The sequence below is a fragment of the Neodiprion pinetum genome, chromosome 5, assembly GCF_021155775.2.
Source record: "Neodiprion pinetum isolate iyNeoPine1 chromosome 5, iyNeoPine1.2, whole genome shotgun sequence".
NCBI classification, from domain to species: Eukaryota; Metazoa; Arthropoda; class Insecta; order Hymenoptera; family Diprionidae; genus Neodiprion; species Neodiprion pinetum.
Window position 1 is genome coordinate 32,595,867 of NC_060236.1, and position 16,648 is coordinate 32,612,514.

Consider the following 16,648-nt stretch of genomic DNA (forward strand, 5'->3'; position numbering starts at 1 on the left):
ATAAATGGCAGAAAAATGAGCTTTTATCAATGTATAGGTGACAAGGGCGCCGGCTGGCTGACTGTGAGGCTGAGGTGAGCTGGGCTGCTGCCCCCCACACTCTTAAAGAGATCGTCGTTCTTTCTTCGGCTGTGGAAAAAAAAAAGAGAAAGAGAGAGAAAAGGAGAACAGACTGAGAGTTTATCGAATATCATTTTCGTTTTTCGACCATACATACGTCTCTGCTCGCTCTGGTTAGCTTAATTCATGAATAGATGGATCTCACAGAAAATTTAGCGAAGCGAGAAAAAGCCTAAAAAATTACCATATCCTAGCCTTATCACAGTTTATTCACAACTTGAAATGATCTTTGTTACTTCGTATAACCTCAAAAACCTCTGAGTAACAAGTCTCGGCCAGAATCGTCGAATTTTAATAGTTTTTTTTTTTTTTCTTCCTATTTTACATCCGCCATTTTGGATTTAGAAATCATCAAAGTCTGACGTCAGATTCGTGATCAACGAGCCCAAAAACCCCCGAGTAACAAAATTCATGCTAAAATATTGAGTTGAAAAATGTATGACTGGAAGGGTTCACCTCATCGTTGACATGCCAGAAGTGACTTCAGCATGATCAATTACTCTTGTCGTCGAAATATTGATGCCATCGGAAACGGCTTTTCTCTGTCATTCTAGAGGTAGAAGGAATCGTTCGATCAAAGGGCTTTAACATGTTCATTGTGTGATGGGAAGAATTACGCATATTCGATCTTTTAGAAGTTGCAAGTTCTTTTAGTACCGTATCTATTGAAATCCTAAATACCTTGTTCTTTTGCACACGAGCGAAATCGTTGGACTGCGGTTTCTGCTTTTGTGGTCGTTTTCGAGGAAGAGGGATTGGATGGCAGCCCAGAATAGCAAAAGTTCCTTCCTTCCTTCTTTGGCTGAGCTGGTGCTGCAGTAGTGGCAACCAGCAGCTCGTAAAATGAAACGGAAACGATAAAGGGAAATACGGCGGCATGAAAGAAGACGAAGAAGAAGAAGAAGAAGAAGAAGTCCCGTTCCCCCTAAACCGTAAAGCGATATTCCCTTGACTCAAACCGAACAACAGGGCTCTTATCCGATGCTCGTCATTCTCTTAAACAACAAGTGCCTGGTGCAAATTGTAATTTCATTAATGCTCTTCCGCAGTCATCTATTCGTCAGAGAATTTGGGGAATCTTGGAATCCATTAGGACTACTGGTTCCTCTCTCGGTATGGAGAGCACTGATGACCCTCTTTCGAGTTTCCGTCTCAAACCGCTCCTCGAATAAGGCAATTCAAAAACGGTGGAGTGGCCTTCTATGTCCGCGTGCGAAGAAAGTCGCACGAACGACGGACAACCCAAGATGGAACTCGTCCAACCGGATGATTAGAGGGGCTCCCAGAGTTTCGAGGAATGCCCACCGTGTCCTATCCTCTAATGGCTCTCCGAGATAAGGCGAGGAGAGGATGCGTCTAACGAAAATTTAAAATACCAGACATCCGTTACGTTCATTCGTTGCGGGCTGAGTGGATCGTTTGGTTATCGCTTATGCACTCGAGGAGATATATTTCACCTGTCACCGTCTCTTCCAACCCTCCGTTACTCCTTCCTTGCTGCTGGTGCTGCTGTTGGTGCTGCTGCCGTTGCCTTCTTCGCATCCTTCGATGCAACTCCACACGACTCCCCGGTATCAATGATCAAACCCGTTTCCAACTGGACGAAGCATTTTTCGCCATATATTCAACTACCGTCTACACCAGCCACCCACTTTCGGTCTCCTTCCGAGTACCATGAGCATGGAAAACGGCCAACCTACAGTAAGGAACTTGTGGAGAGTTTGTACAGCTGGATTACAACTTTTAATGGACCGGTAGCTCTCGAACAAAGTTCCTCTTTCAACATAATCCACATGTCTCATTTTTTGAGTGTAATTAACTCTGGCGGAGTCTCTGGGCATTTGAAGTCAATCTCTGTTGCAGTAGGACGAATACACTCTGGGACAGTAAAAGCGGAGAATGTATAAAAAAAATAATTATTGTGTTTCATGGCTGGTAAAGGTTCATGAAAATATAGAGAACAAGGAGAGAAGTAATGAACAAGGATGAAATCGATTTTCAAACCACTTGGCTTCCTTTGTCTTCAAAGTCAAGTGTCTATCACTCGTTGGATGTCTTCTGGCATGAAAAGTGTTTGGACTAATTGTATTCCTGGTGCTCTCTTCAAGTTCTTTTTCCCCCTTTCCAAAACTTTTCAACTTAAATACTTCTGCCAACGACAACAGTTTTTACTTCGAATGCCTCTTAAAGATCGTTGCCGTTGTATCTCCTCGCCACACTTGAAAACGTTATTAAATTGCAGCTGTTACTCGAGACTATGAGACGTCACAGAGAGATAGAGAGCGATTGAAAAAAGAAGGCATTAACCTTGCGTAAACAACCCCTTCCCGAAAACCGTCCCCTTTTCAAATGCGTATGAATTGACTTCAACCCTTTCTGGGCACAGTGAGTGACCCAAAAGAATAGCGTGGAAAATGAGGAGTGAAACTGGATTGTGTGCACGTATGATGTCGAAATACACTTTAAGCCGCCCGCTGTTGCGCCATCACGCGAGATCTTGGAACTTGGAGTATGTATACATATAATGTACATTATATACCTGTGCCTGGGTGTGTTGAAAAGAAGAAGGCTGGTAGTAGGCAGGTAGGTAGGTATAATAAATGATCGGATAAAAAGCACTTTGCTCATGCTCGTGGGTCACTTACCCATGTCTCCTCCTCCTCTCCTCCTCCTCCGCATCGTGCTCATCCTCCTCATCCTCCATTTCTTCGCCGCTGAGTTAAATAGATACATTCTGCTTTCTAGAATTTAGATAACGCGCCGGATCGGCGCAGCACGGTCGGTCAATCCATTTGTCGATTGTATCTATACGCGTTCATTGGGCAACCAAGTGCAGCCCGTCGGAATCCCTGCACCTACCCACCGTTCCCTGGAGTCTGAAACAGGACCGAGGCGAGAGGAGAGGAGAGGAGAGGCGAGGAGAGGAGAAGCCTCGCCTCACCTCGCCTTGTATATAGTCGGGCTTTGAAACGTTAACTGCTGTTGTCAGTACTGCACCGATCACTGATACCAGTTTCACCGCATTTACCTTGTGTACCTCGATGTCCTCCCTCTCTCTCTTTCTCTCTCTCTTCATCCTTCTCCTCCCCTCACCATCCCTGGCTCAGTGCTGATCAATAGAAGGCCGTAATCTAATTCCAAGGAAAATGGGACCCTAACGTTATACGACTTGGTTTATATGCGGTATAAGAAAAACGGCTCCCGATCTTACAGGGCTCGATTCTAACATGTTTATACTACCAGAGAACTTGGCACAGTGATCATGGTGTGCAATTTCCATCCATAAAACTTAACGGAAAGGTCGAAAGCTCCGATGATCAGGTCTTGAAGAGTCACACGGAGCTTGGTAATTACCCGTTCCAAGTGCAGTGTATATCCGTTGATGAGACCTAACTTACGATCAAACTTCGAACGCATACTTACGGCATGATCATTCTTCAATGCGGATCGTTGATGAATTTTCTTGGTCTCATTGGTAGTTGCAGCTGTATAAACGACTAGAGTTTGGAACCATCGAACGATGAACGCGCACGCGATTTTTTAATCAAGTATACCCACGTTAATTGTCAAGTTCTGGTACTCGAGAGAGGGAAGGACGAGAAGAAGAAGAAGAAGAAGAAGAAGAAACTGCGCACAGAGGTTCAGAGGGTTTCGATTAATTAGAAAGAGATAAGCTCCATTCCTTGGCTTCTGCTGCTGCTGTAGCAGCAGTTGGGCAGCATTATAGCTGCCGGTGCAGCAGCCGATCCTGGTTGGTCTTGCTACTGTTATCTTGCAAAAGAATAAACACACTAAAAAAAAAAAAGACAAAAAAAGAACCCGACTCGCACTTTTGCTCCTATTGTACGTATCGCAGCGACTAACCAGACTGCTGGTGGCTGCAGCTTTCTGCATCTGGATAGACAGTCTAGAGACTAGACTCTGCTTATACAGGCTAAGGCGGACGGTCGGTAGAACCACTTCGCTTTTGCTTGTAGGTAAGAAGACCGGTAATTGCAATAGGTATAATTAATTAGCTGAGATAATCCTCGACTGGATGCGTGACACTTTTTACAATCTCTTTTACCGTCTACTTATACGACTGAACAAGTGTGGTTCGAATGCATGCACGTAAGCTGCATGTATATACTGTATATATTTGTATCAACGTTAGGTACATGCATAATCTTCATTTGCCTTCGTTATCTGCCGGGAGATTTTATTTCATTCCTTCGATGTTACTTACTCTTTTTTTTTTTATTTCTTAGATTATCCTCGCATATGCTTACGTAATACAATCTTTTTTAATTTTTTTTTTTTAGTTACAACCTTCGGATTCGTATTCTTTGATATCTTATACGCAACTATTCTGCAACATTCGGAAAAAATTCCTCCCTTCTGTACAATATCTGAGGGTGGTTATTTTTCCATTTTCTTTACCCTCCGGAGAAGAGAAAAATTTCAGTATCGTATCGTCGTTAGTGGTCCGAGAGACAGGATGCGGGGAGTCTGGCGTCCATCGCATCGTCGTTATATTATCGAAATAGACGAAAAAAGTGTGAAGAAGTGGCAAAAAAAAAAAAGCGATAAAGAAGACGAAAAAACGAAAGTAGACGGAAGGTAAACCAAAAAAGGGTGCAAACTATGCATTATGCATCGGTCCAAAGACACATTATACAGGGGTGTGTACCCTTACACGCCTTATACCATTACCCATGTATGTATGCAGATAGCATGGTGGTACGGTTTCCCTCCGGACTCTGCCTCTATTTCTGTCTCTCTCTCTCTCTCTCTCTCCTGCTTATGCTCTCACCAAGGTAAAACGAGAACCTCCCTAACATGTAAATATTCCTAAATATAGAATTTGGATTTCCAACTAGTATGAGACGGGTGTTTTCCCTCATATCCTCCGCACGTACCGGGTGGCCGGAAACATATGTCGGAATACATATTTGAAAATAGAGATTTTAGAACGCTAACCGTACAATAAATACTTTCGTTGTTGATTTTTCATTCGAAGTTTCTCTATTTTTTTTTTTATATTGTGTGTACAAACGGAGAAAAAAAATTATGAATTTCGACACGATGCAAACCATCACGACAGTAAGATTGTCATCTCGCTTTATAAAACGCATGTTTTTTTTTTTTTGCATTTTTGTTGTTTTCTTCTTTACTCTTATTCTTCTTTCCTTTTCGCTTCTTGGTCCGCTCGAACTGCGTGGGGAGACAACCGGTGTATATATACATCTTACAGCTGATAACGAACAATTCACTCTCCCTCTTTTCTCTCTCTCTCTCTCTGTCTCTCATTATCTCTCATCCCACCTCGTAAAATTCGTCGTTGTTGTGTCCCGTTGTTGTCGAACAAAGTGATATTCGTTTCGAAAGGTTCTCGGGCGAGCCTCAATTTCCGCTAATTTACAAGTTTCGACGACGACGTTAACTTTATCCCTCCCCCTTACCGGGTCTTCTTCTTCTTCTTCTTCTCCTCCTCCTCCTCCTCCTCTTTAGAGTGAATGTACAAGTGTATATCTGTATATACATACACATTGAGTTACGCCAGAGCGGAGAAGAGTTGAGACGAGATGGCATTCTCAGACAGCCTATCATAACCTGACACAACTTTGTCAATTTAACAGTATTGTATTACCAAAAGGAAACTTCGTTCGTTCGTCTTTCCTTTGTCTTGTCTCTTCTCCCCTCCCGCTTTTTTTTTTTTTTTTTATCTTTAATAATTATCAAATAATTTTACTAATCGACGTCAATACAAGAGCTTGAAAAAGCGCGTACCCTTTCCAAACTTTCGATTCGTGTTAAACTAACGACCGTTGATCAATACTACAATTTATCCATTGTCCGCGTTTGTTGTTTTCTCTCTCTCTCTTTCTTTTCTCGATTTGCGAAAAATCGAAATACGTACACCTATAGATACGTTATTTGAATTTCTTCAATTTATATTTGTAGTTTATCATTATCAAGCAAACCTACGTACCTGTAATATTTATCAAATAACCGCAGCTTCTATCACACGATGAAAATTATCTGCCTATCTTCTCTCATGCGAGGTGAAATTATTGCTATCATCGTTATCCTGACTTTTATTTTTTTTTCGTTTCACTTTGTTGGATTGACATTTAAAAAATTGTACTATTAACAACCGCGTGCAGTTGTATTATACATGCAATTTTATCATTCGTCAGGTTTACCGCGGAGAAGAGTAAAAAAAAAAAAAAATAGCAAGAGCCGAATAAAAAAAAGAGAAAAAATTGAAATTCGAACAAAAATTGTGAAACTAGTAATAAAAATAAACATAGAAAATAGTAAAGCCACGGGAACAAACTGCTTATGGAGTTTTCACATGCGAACTCTTGATTCGATCTGGCGCCACACCTTTGCACGAACTAATAATTAGAGACACCTATGCCTCCATTCTGTATCCAGGGTTTTGTTGTTGTTATTATTACTATCATTATTATTTATTTTTATAACGCATGTCGGATTACCACGCTATTATTATCATCGTCACAATCGTCGTATACGTAAGTTTATACGCTACAGTAACGGACGAAATATATACATTGGAATGAAAATAATCGAGTTTGAAACAAATTTGTTTTTATACAACTAAACAAGACTTTGATATGAATTTTCGGTTTCACGAGCATCAAATTGTCGCAACAGTTGCAAAAAAATATAGCAACAGTGATCGCAATGAGAAAGAATAGTAACGGATACTAGACTTTCCGGTAACAGCTAGAAAACTAATTTTCATTTTATACCTGAAACTATATTTTTCGATTGTGGTAAAAAATGAAAATAGTCAAAGAACCGAGCGGTAAACGGAACTAAAAATATCTCTCAGTGTATAGCTGAAAAAACCCTGTTTTAATTTTTGCATCCAAAGCTATAGTTTTTCGTTCAAGTCTAAACTTATCACACTGTAATTGTTTTTTCATAAAATTTTGAATTTCTTTTCTTCTCGCTACAACTTGTTTTTTAAAAAATTTATCACCGTTATGGGGTAAGAGGCGTGGGAGGGGGGGGGGGGGTGAATGAGGGTAAGGGTAGGAAATGAGCTAAGAGATTCGAGCAACGCTGGCAACGCTGGGGGAGGGGGTAAGAATGAGGGCAATTTGAGTTCCATCACCCGAATTTCATCCACCCTCCCTCCGTTCCTCCCTCCCTCCCGCCCTTCCTTCCTTGCTTCCTTCCAGTCCGCGCGTTTTGTTGTCAGGGTAAGAAAAGACAAAGGAGAGGTATAGAACGTCGCGGCTGGCAACGTGGGGGTGGTGGGAGTTAGAGGGGCGGGGAAGGGAGAGAAGGGAGAGCTTGAGAACTTGCTGACTTGACTCGACTTGACTCGACGTCGAGAGTCGAGTTGAGATCTGCACGGGCCAACCGAGCCGAGGCGACACGATTCTCTTGACAATTGACGTGGAAATAATTGGGGGTGCCTCCGCCTGACTTTGGGGTGAAGGGCGGTGGGGGCTGGGAGCAAAGAGAGGAGGGGGGGGATGAGGAGGATGGGAGGGATTTTTAACGCTTATCTACTTCGGACGACGTCGTGACGAAGGATGTCGAAGGTACACCCTGCACACCCTATCCTTTTTCTCTTTCTCTCTCTCTCTCTCTCTCTCTCTCTCCCTCTCTCTCTCGACATAGCTAGTTGTTATATCACCTTCTGTAGGACCGACCACCCCGTGCGGAACCTTCGAATAACGAATGACTTCTTAACGACACTTTGAGATAGTTTACCGACCCTTCTCCTCTTCGTACTTATTATACATCTTCCTAGAAGTAGGTTAAACTTATACATTCAACCCGACCAGTTTATACTTACTTACTTGTTCACTCGCAGTTCGGAAACAATTTCGGCCGGTTGTCTTACAGGGAAGGTATCCCAGGTCGATATCTGCGATTTGATTTCTTCTGTAACATGTTTTGATAGACTAGAAACTAAGCTACACGTAGTTATTTTTTTTTCTTCTTTCTTTTTATCTGCAATTAAACACTTGAAAGGGGTGAAACCGACCTCCGAAGTAAGACATTTCAAGGAAGGAAGGTTTTTTTTTTTTATAGATTGAGAAAATTACATTTTTCATTTCACGTTATGAGAAAACTTTTCCGGTTGGATTGGTTAAAAATTATAATTTTTTTTGCGGGTGAAACTGCCAATTCGTCCCTAGACATTCCTTAGTTTGGAGAGTGGTTTAAGCCCCCTTAAAGTTTTTAGTGGCAGATTAAAAAAAAAAAAAAGAAAAAAATACATGTCGCTTAGTTTTTAGTCTACTGTAACATATTACAAAAGAAATCTAATCGGAGATATCGACCTGGGATACCTTCTTCCTTGTCGCTTTTCCGCATTATCCTTCTACTTCAGGATCAAACGTTCTTCAAGATGACGTTCTTTCAATTTTTCTTCATCTCGTATAGTCGTTGCCGATCAATATAGGAATCTCGGACCAAGTGTAGAATGAAATTGTATACCTGTTTGTCAAACTCTTGACAATAAGAGTCACGATGAAACTGAGGTACACTTTAATCAACACTGCTCGTCATCTTCTTCTCACACCGTACTTTTGTACACTGAAAAAAAATGTTTCCGTACACTGGGAAAAATTTCATTTGTTACAGTAACTAGAAAAATTCAGTAAAACAGGTATCGTTAAAAAAAAACTGTTCGAATATTGTTGGAATTATGAAAAACGAGGTACGCGTGACCATTTTGCGCTATTGTCGATCCTTTTTTGGCAATTGCAATGCAAAATCAGTTTATTCGGTTTACTGTACTTTTTTAGGTAAACAAGGCTTTAACGTCAATTTATCGTTGCACAAGCATTAAATTTTCGCTACGGTTCAGTGGCAGTGTCTAACTATCCGATAGTTAGACACTATCTTCCAAAAAATTTCCGAATCAACCTTGAAAAATTGTTCCGCAAAAGTCCGCAGCGGGAATTTTTAAAATCTAAATTCTTACCGCAGTGTAGATACGTGTAATGTTATGTAAATAAATGTGAAACGGTACCTGTAACTGTCATTAAATTCCAGTTCCGCGAGAAAATTTTCATCCTAGTCTTTTTCTAAACTTTTAACGGTCGCGAGACGGTGGCGTAGCTAAGTGACGTTCGATTGTTTCCCGTTGCGATGAAATTTTCTTCCCTCTTATCGTCATCGCCGTCGTCGTCGTCGTCCATCTTCCTTCCCGTTTCACGGTTGCGAAGAAGAAGAAGAAGAAAAAAAAAAAAAAAAAACGAAAAGAATAAGTAGAATAACAAAAAGAGAAGCGCGGGGAACGCTGGGAAAATCCTCATACATATATGTAGCTCTTGGTGGATGGGAAAACCGAGAGCGGAAAAGGAAGGAGAGAAAAGACGCCTTTACGAACTGCCGGAAGATGGACGGTACCACTTGAATAACTCGCGTATTCGACTGCCCACTGGGATCGTTGGGGGTAAATGAAACGACGCCCTTTAATGTGGCTCATTTCCTAACCCTCCGTCACTGAGAACGTAACTTCCGGAGTTCCCTGGTTCGCGCAGCTAGATGAAAACGAGCGTGTCGTCTAGCCGGTAGGATGAAGAATATCAAGCAAATGTCACCCGAAAACCTGCAGCGACGATTTCAACGTTGTAAAATTATAACGAGCACCTAACTGCCGCAAGGACAGAAATACCGTCAAAAGTGAGATGACGTGGGAAATTTTGGCAGCGGTCGTTAGTTGACTCGTTGGTTGTTATCGAACGATCCCTGAATGAACGCTACCGAATCGAAACGTGGATCGAGTCCGATAACGATCGTTCATTTGCTACGGTGAGAACAATGATCCCGAGACACTTGTAATTCGGCGAATGTCAGGCAATTACAACGAAATTAGAAAGAACCGTCATCCGTAACGACTCGTCAACAGGGTTGTAAAAAATGATTGTGAAACGTTTTGAAACTCATCCGTATACGCGGTGCAGTCGTCCTTCCGCGGAAGGACGATTAATTTCAAGAGATATATCGGACCGAAGGATAGGCGTGAAAAATTGGATCGAAGCTTCGGCCGGTCGGGCGGGTGAACTGTGCTTTCAATGGCAAAGGTTGCTCCCCATCCAAAAAAACTCTATATTCTCTGCAGGGTGATTCGCGACGAAAACGGCAACGGTTCAATGCCCACCAGGTCAATTTTGCAGTTGCGAAACGTATTTCGAGAGACGTAGGAAGGGGTGGTGGAAGATGGGAAGGGAAGCGAACGAGTCGAGCGGAGAATGCCTAACTTTGGATCAGCCGCGGTGATTCCCGGAAGCTTTAAGCTACGAAAATCGCGGCACCTTATCCTCGCCCTGATAATCGAACCTAATCACCATATGCAAATCACTACGGAAACTATGAATGTACAGGGGGAAACGGGACGAATCGTTTATCTAATCGATCCCCGCTTTTATCCATCGATATTATAAGCTCTTTTCGCGATGCGCGTTTCATCATCGTTATCGAGAATCGAAAGATGAAGAAGAAGAAGAGAAAGAGGAACGCGAAGTATGCTCTTAGTCTCTAGGATCAGGAAATCAGTGTCAATTTACTTTATATCCTAAATTCTGAAAAGCTCTTCAGGTTTTTTTTTTCCTTTTTTTGGGGGGGGGGGGGGGGGGGGGGTTGGTTTTTTGTTTTGGAACCATCAGCCTGAGGTCAATCACACACACGGAGAATCAGAGATCTGATCTGATGGATCCTGATTCTACAATCCCATTGCGACCAAGACCCGTTTAATTCGAATTCCATGACACTAGAAATCTTTTCTTCAAACGATTTGGAACGCGGAAATTGGATTACTTTTTTTTTTTCTAAATCGCGTGTGAATCATGACATCATGGGGACATCTCGTCGCAATTGTAGGATATACATCTGAAACGTAGTGAATCTTGTAAACTTCGCTGCCACAAAAAAAAAAAAAAAATCACCACAAAATTGCAAAATAATAATTTTTCTTTTCCCCCCAACATTATTTCGTCACGTTAGCGTTTTACCAACTTCAGCTTCGTTATAAATTGGGGTTTCTCTTGTCCGAGAACGACGAGAGCTGGAAACGTTTAGCAGAGGCATGAAATGTAAACGAAATAAGGCGGCGGTGGCGGGGAAGGGGGAGAGGGGGGGGGACCAAAGGAGGCGAACTGCACTTGAGACTGCACACAGAAAGCCCCTCTTATCTTCTTCCTCGTATATATGTATACCAAGTAAGCAGCTTCGGTGAAATATCGACTAGCGGTTTTCAGGCCGACCGCGATGAGGGCATTGGCTGGGTACTCGCTCTTCCTCCTCCTCCTCCTCCTCCTCCTCCTCTTCTTCCTCTTCTTCTTCTTCTTCCTCTTCTTCTTCTTCTTCTTCTTCTTCTTCTTCTTCTTCTTCTTCTTCTCTTCCTCACCCTCTTTTGCGGAGAGGCCGTTGTGCCGCGTTGCAACGAGCAATCCTCTTCCTCCCTCCCTCCCTCCTTTCTTCTCTCTTCATTTCTTCACGCTGTAGGATATACACCAGGCAGCTAGTGAAACGCCCCGACATCACCCCCGCGCGCCAATCTATCACTCGAGTTCCATTATACCGAGGTGGTATAACAAAAAAAAAAAAAAAAAATATACAAAAAAAATAACTAAAGGAAGAGCGGAGAATGGGATGAAAAGAGGAAAGAGAAACGGCACACGAGGGTGGGAAAAACGGGGGAAGGAGCTTGTGGAGAACAATGAACAAAAAACAAAAAAACAACAAAGTAACAAAAACAAAAAAAAAAAAAAAAGTAACACACAAGCATGAATAAAAACAAGTACAATATAGGTAAAAGCGATGCTTACATGCTGAGGCTTGAGGCGTGAAAAAACTGGTGCGAAATATTCAATCTGTCAAGATTGGTTTCATATTTTTTATTACACTTTTGTTTCTTTCTTTAACCATAACGTTGTTGACATTTGTTCCATGTGTTTCTCACCTCGGTATCAGAACATTCCACAAAATTAGTTAATTAAACAGAATATGAATTCGTGGATTTGCAAATTGATATCACATGTCTTCATCCCCTGTTGTAAAATAATTGTCAATTTGAGGAATAATTTTAATATCCGTATCAAGTGTTCCGTCAAAGTTTTGATAACGATTTGGTGCCGTTTCGGGAAAGCTCAAGACAATTACCATTCTACGGTAAGGGAGAGTTAGAAAAAAAAAGAGAGAAAAAAGAGAAAAAGGACACTTTTCTCATCGTGCGCATTGAGTATAATGGATTTGAACGTCGACTTTTCTTCCGATTTTTTTTACCGGTTTTTAATTTCTTTATTAAAGACTTTTCGTACAGATAGGATATGCACGTATGGTGGATAAAATTCTATCGCGATTAATATTCATGAAATTTATTTTATACCCCCTGGTGGCGTATCTGCATCGGGTGTGAGGAATTTAATGTAGCTACGTCACTCGTCGGCATGTAACGCTTGCGGTACGTATACGTGAGAAAGTTACAGGTATAACATTGTAACCGGAGCAAAACTGTTACACAGACGACCCGGAAATCGCTGACTTTGCCCAGGATTCTATCCTCACCTCCTCTCCCTTTATCCTCTCCTCTCCTCTCCACCCTCATGTTCACCTCGCGTTCATGCCGTGAAACTCTGAAAGAGGAAAGCCGCGGCAGGACGCGAGGACGAGGACGTGGAAGAAATAAGGATGAAGGAGGAGGAGGAGGAGGAGAAGAAGAAGGAGGAGAAGGGGAACCGCGAAACGCGTCGCCATTGTGTGTTGCGAGAGGTACGATTTAGTGTGGCGACGCCAAAAAAGCGAGGAAGTGACAATGCGATCTTCGCCTCCGATATGGAATTGCCGGCGTTCCCTTGCCGCCGCCGCCGCCGCCGCCCCCTTCGATCCCCCTTTCATACCGTGGCTGCTGCCACCTCCGGAATCAGCGTTATGCAGACTTAGGTATATGCCATTCCCGTATGCGCCAGCCTTCGCGATCTGGATCCCATGCTCTGAGGGGGGGGGGAAGGTGAAGCGTCGAATGCGATAAACGTAAACTTATCGGGAGAAACGAAAGATACGTGACAAAGAAAAAAAAAAAATAAAATCTGGCCGAATATTCGCTGATCCGATGATGGATTAAACAAAAAAGAAACCTCAAAGATTACAAGACAGCTGGATAATTTCAATTCCTAATTTCACTGGATTAATTACATGGTAGTAAAGAACGAAAGATAATCGTAGATGTACCGATAAAAAAAATCATAAATTAAAAAAAAAAAAAAAAACACGGAATGAAAAACGTATCGTTGCGTATCGATCTCACGGTCGCTAACCTTATATTTATATGCATAACTTTGGGGTGGTAGGGAGAAACGGGAAAAAGCTTGAGAGGGGGCTGCCGTCGCATTGATAGAGAAAATTTGATTCCCCCACCGTCCTTCGAGCTTTCGGGAAAAATGGTAAAAGTAAGAAAAAAAATAAATAAAAAAATCGACAAGACAGGGATACGCGTGTATAAGTATAGATGATATCCATATTTGCCCGTATTGAACGTGTATAGTTGTAGGGATGGATAAGATCGAAGAAAAAAAAGAAAAACGAAAACAACCAAGGAAAATAAAATATAATAAGAAAACAGAAAATCCTAGCTTATCTGCGCTGCCCAGAAAACGAGAATAAATTTTAAAAGGGTCCCCTACCCTAGTGGTGATTCAGTGCGTATAGCTTCTTATGTGTGTACACATGTGTACCTACTTACGGTTCGTGTACACAGATACACAACTTCCAACACAAGTGAAGGGATTTCGATTTCGGAACGACTATTTTATTCCATGGGACGGGGATTTCGTGTTGTGCAAACCTCAGGAAGCGCGTTTTACGACTCTCGCGTGTAATCGAAATTTTTTATATGTACGTATATTTGCGCATGTTTCCTGCGTACATGTGGAACTTAAGGAAAACGGAATTAAATGACGGTGGAATTCTTGGAAGGTTTGATTCTCGCTACTACTGCGAGTAAGAAGAATTATTACTGTCGTTATTACCGATGACGATTAAACTAGATTGTCGACAATTTCCTCATATAATACCATGAACAACGGTTTATACAGGATGAATTTCTAACGAACGAATGGTCTGATAAGTCTGCTAAGACTCGGTGCGCATGCGCTACAATCCGAGAGCAATTGTTTCTCAGGGCGACCAACCGTCATAAACTTAGACGATAGTTCGTCGCGATATATTTAACCTCAAAAATTTTTACAGCTGTCGGTGTTGAACTCAACTGCTAACGACAGCTGTAAAAATTTTATGAGGCTGAAGTTAGTGACGTTAGCGTAACGAAACATTGGGGGGAGAAAAATCACTATTTCGCAATTTTGTAGTGACCAAGTTTTGAAAATACGCGTTACTTTTGACTTATTATAGTTTACTGCATTTCAGAGATTCCTAAAATTACGAAATAATATGTTTTCCAAAACACGAATCATTACAATAAAGTTCTTAACTTCAGTCTCGTAAAATTTTTGAGGTTACCTTCATGATGGTTGGTAGCCCTGGCAAACAGATTCTCTTGAATTTTAGCGCGTGCGCACTTAATTGTAGCAAAGAACGAACCATTTAGTCGTCATCAAATCATTCTGTATAGCCGATTTTACTACCGACGTGATTTTCCTGAATGAGTGAAATGACAAAGTTTTACTATTTCAAGAACACATTCTTCAGATCACGCATCTAAAAGCTATGTCGTAATCGCGTCTCTGCAAGATTCTGCATTTCCGATAATGCTATGCAAGTTCGCATCACCAGCGAAGCTCGTGGGTGCAGGATTTGGCTAAAATTGAACCTGAAGGGAAAATTTATCCACCAACTGTTATAAACACGCATCGTGAAATGAATTTCATATTACACGTAATATTACACACATGTTTCCATGTATAATATTGTCTTTGACCTATAATGTGAGCGAAATGTTTCGTTGATGCAATTAAAGTGGTTAATTAATCCTTGTGTCAATTTCCCGCTAAAAGTTGTCAGGTAAATATTACTGCGTACAAACCTTGCAGTAATTTATAATGTAAAAAAAATTGTTAACAATGTCTTCATCGTTCAGGATGCCGCAAAACGACCCCGTTTCCGTTTCTGTCTATACCTTTTCCCTGCTTTTATTTCAAATTCTAACATTGCACAGCTCGGAATGCGAGCCGGTAGTAATTTTCAACGGTCGCGTCGCCACAACGCGTTGGAGTATAAACTAATACCGCAAGAGGGTGAGAAATGTGCGGGTTTTAAAAATGTGCGTCACGCGACAATGATTTCTTTTTTTTTGTTTAATTTCATTTTTTATTTTTGTTATTTTCATTCTTCGTGGCCACGGGTAACAATAAATATTTTTTCTTTTTTACCCCCGTCACTAAACGCGCTTATAAGCTGCGCCTGCAGCTACCATGCGACTCGCTTGTTATTTTCTTTTGTTAAAACGTGTAGGTGTGCGTTATAAAAACACCTTGACGCTACTGTGTCGGTGAGCATAATGGTAAACATTTTTTATACTCAGTTTATTAAGCCTGACGTATGTGTCGGCGTTGACGCATCATCTTCATAAATATCAAAGTCTCGCATGTACCTGTATTACATGTATAGAAACGTTACACTCACACCTGCCACCTCTTTAACCACGCATTCACCCAGTCAGCCTCATCTTCGTCAAGAGTGATCTGCGTACCTCGTCTCATCTACCAGCAATGTGAAAAAACCATTTTACCAAATTCCTCGTTCCACGGTTCGTCTCTTGGACAGTTTTTCGTACGTAGAAATCTTCGTTTTCTTCATTTTCTCTCTCTCTCTCGATCGGTTCGAAACACTGTCGAATCGGATCATTACGGAGATCGAAAAGTTTTAAAGTCACTGTCTGCTGTTGGGGGATTTTCAGAGATGGATCAGAGCAGTTGGTCCTGCAAGAAATTAGACAAGTCTCTTCGAGAAAGTAACGCGACCTGACGATGTGACATCGTCGAGAGAACGGAGATCCAGTGTCTCCAATGTCATCATTCGTGTTTGCCAAGACAGGGGAAAACCGATCATGCTTTACTCGAGAAGACAGATCGACGTGTACCTCCACGTTTGACCCTCGAACAATCGTCTTTTTAACGCGAGGTCATTGTTACCAACGTTTAAATTGCACACAATCATTGTCTGTGGTTTTACAGGCACATACTATACGTGTTACGAAGTCCGGTTCGAACCGTGATAGATTTCTTTTCGACGCCACGATTCCGTTAGCCTTGTTGGCACGTCGACATAATTTGACCTTCGGTATTAAGGTAGATGCATCATTTGTGGCCAAGCTTTGAAAATGTTTCGTATTTCTCAACTTGTTGTCAATCTGTTGGATTCATATCCGATTCACGACTGAAATCCGACTTTGGTCAAGTCCTGGAACACTAGTTGTTGGTACTCGGTACACTTCGAAAATTGTTTGAAAATGACACAAGTCTACCTTGATGATGAAAACACATTTTCACGACATGCGACCGCGAACTCGGATTACGATTAATGAATATGGCTACAA

General features: G+C 41.7%; 1 protein-coding gene across 8 annotated transcripts in view; it reads left to right on the forward strand.

Annotated features, from left to right (window-relative positions):
- The window catches only part of LOC124218570 (Calcium-independent receptor for alpha-latrotoxin), a 247,395-nt gene that overhangs the window by 211,002 nt on the left and 19,745 nt on the right, over positions 1-16,648 (forward strand). The gene's annotated exons all lie outside the window — the stretch shown is intronic.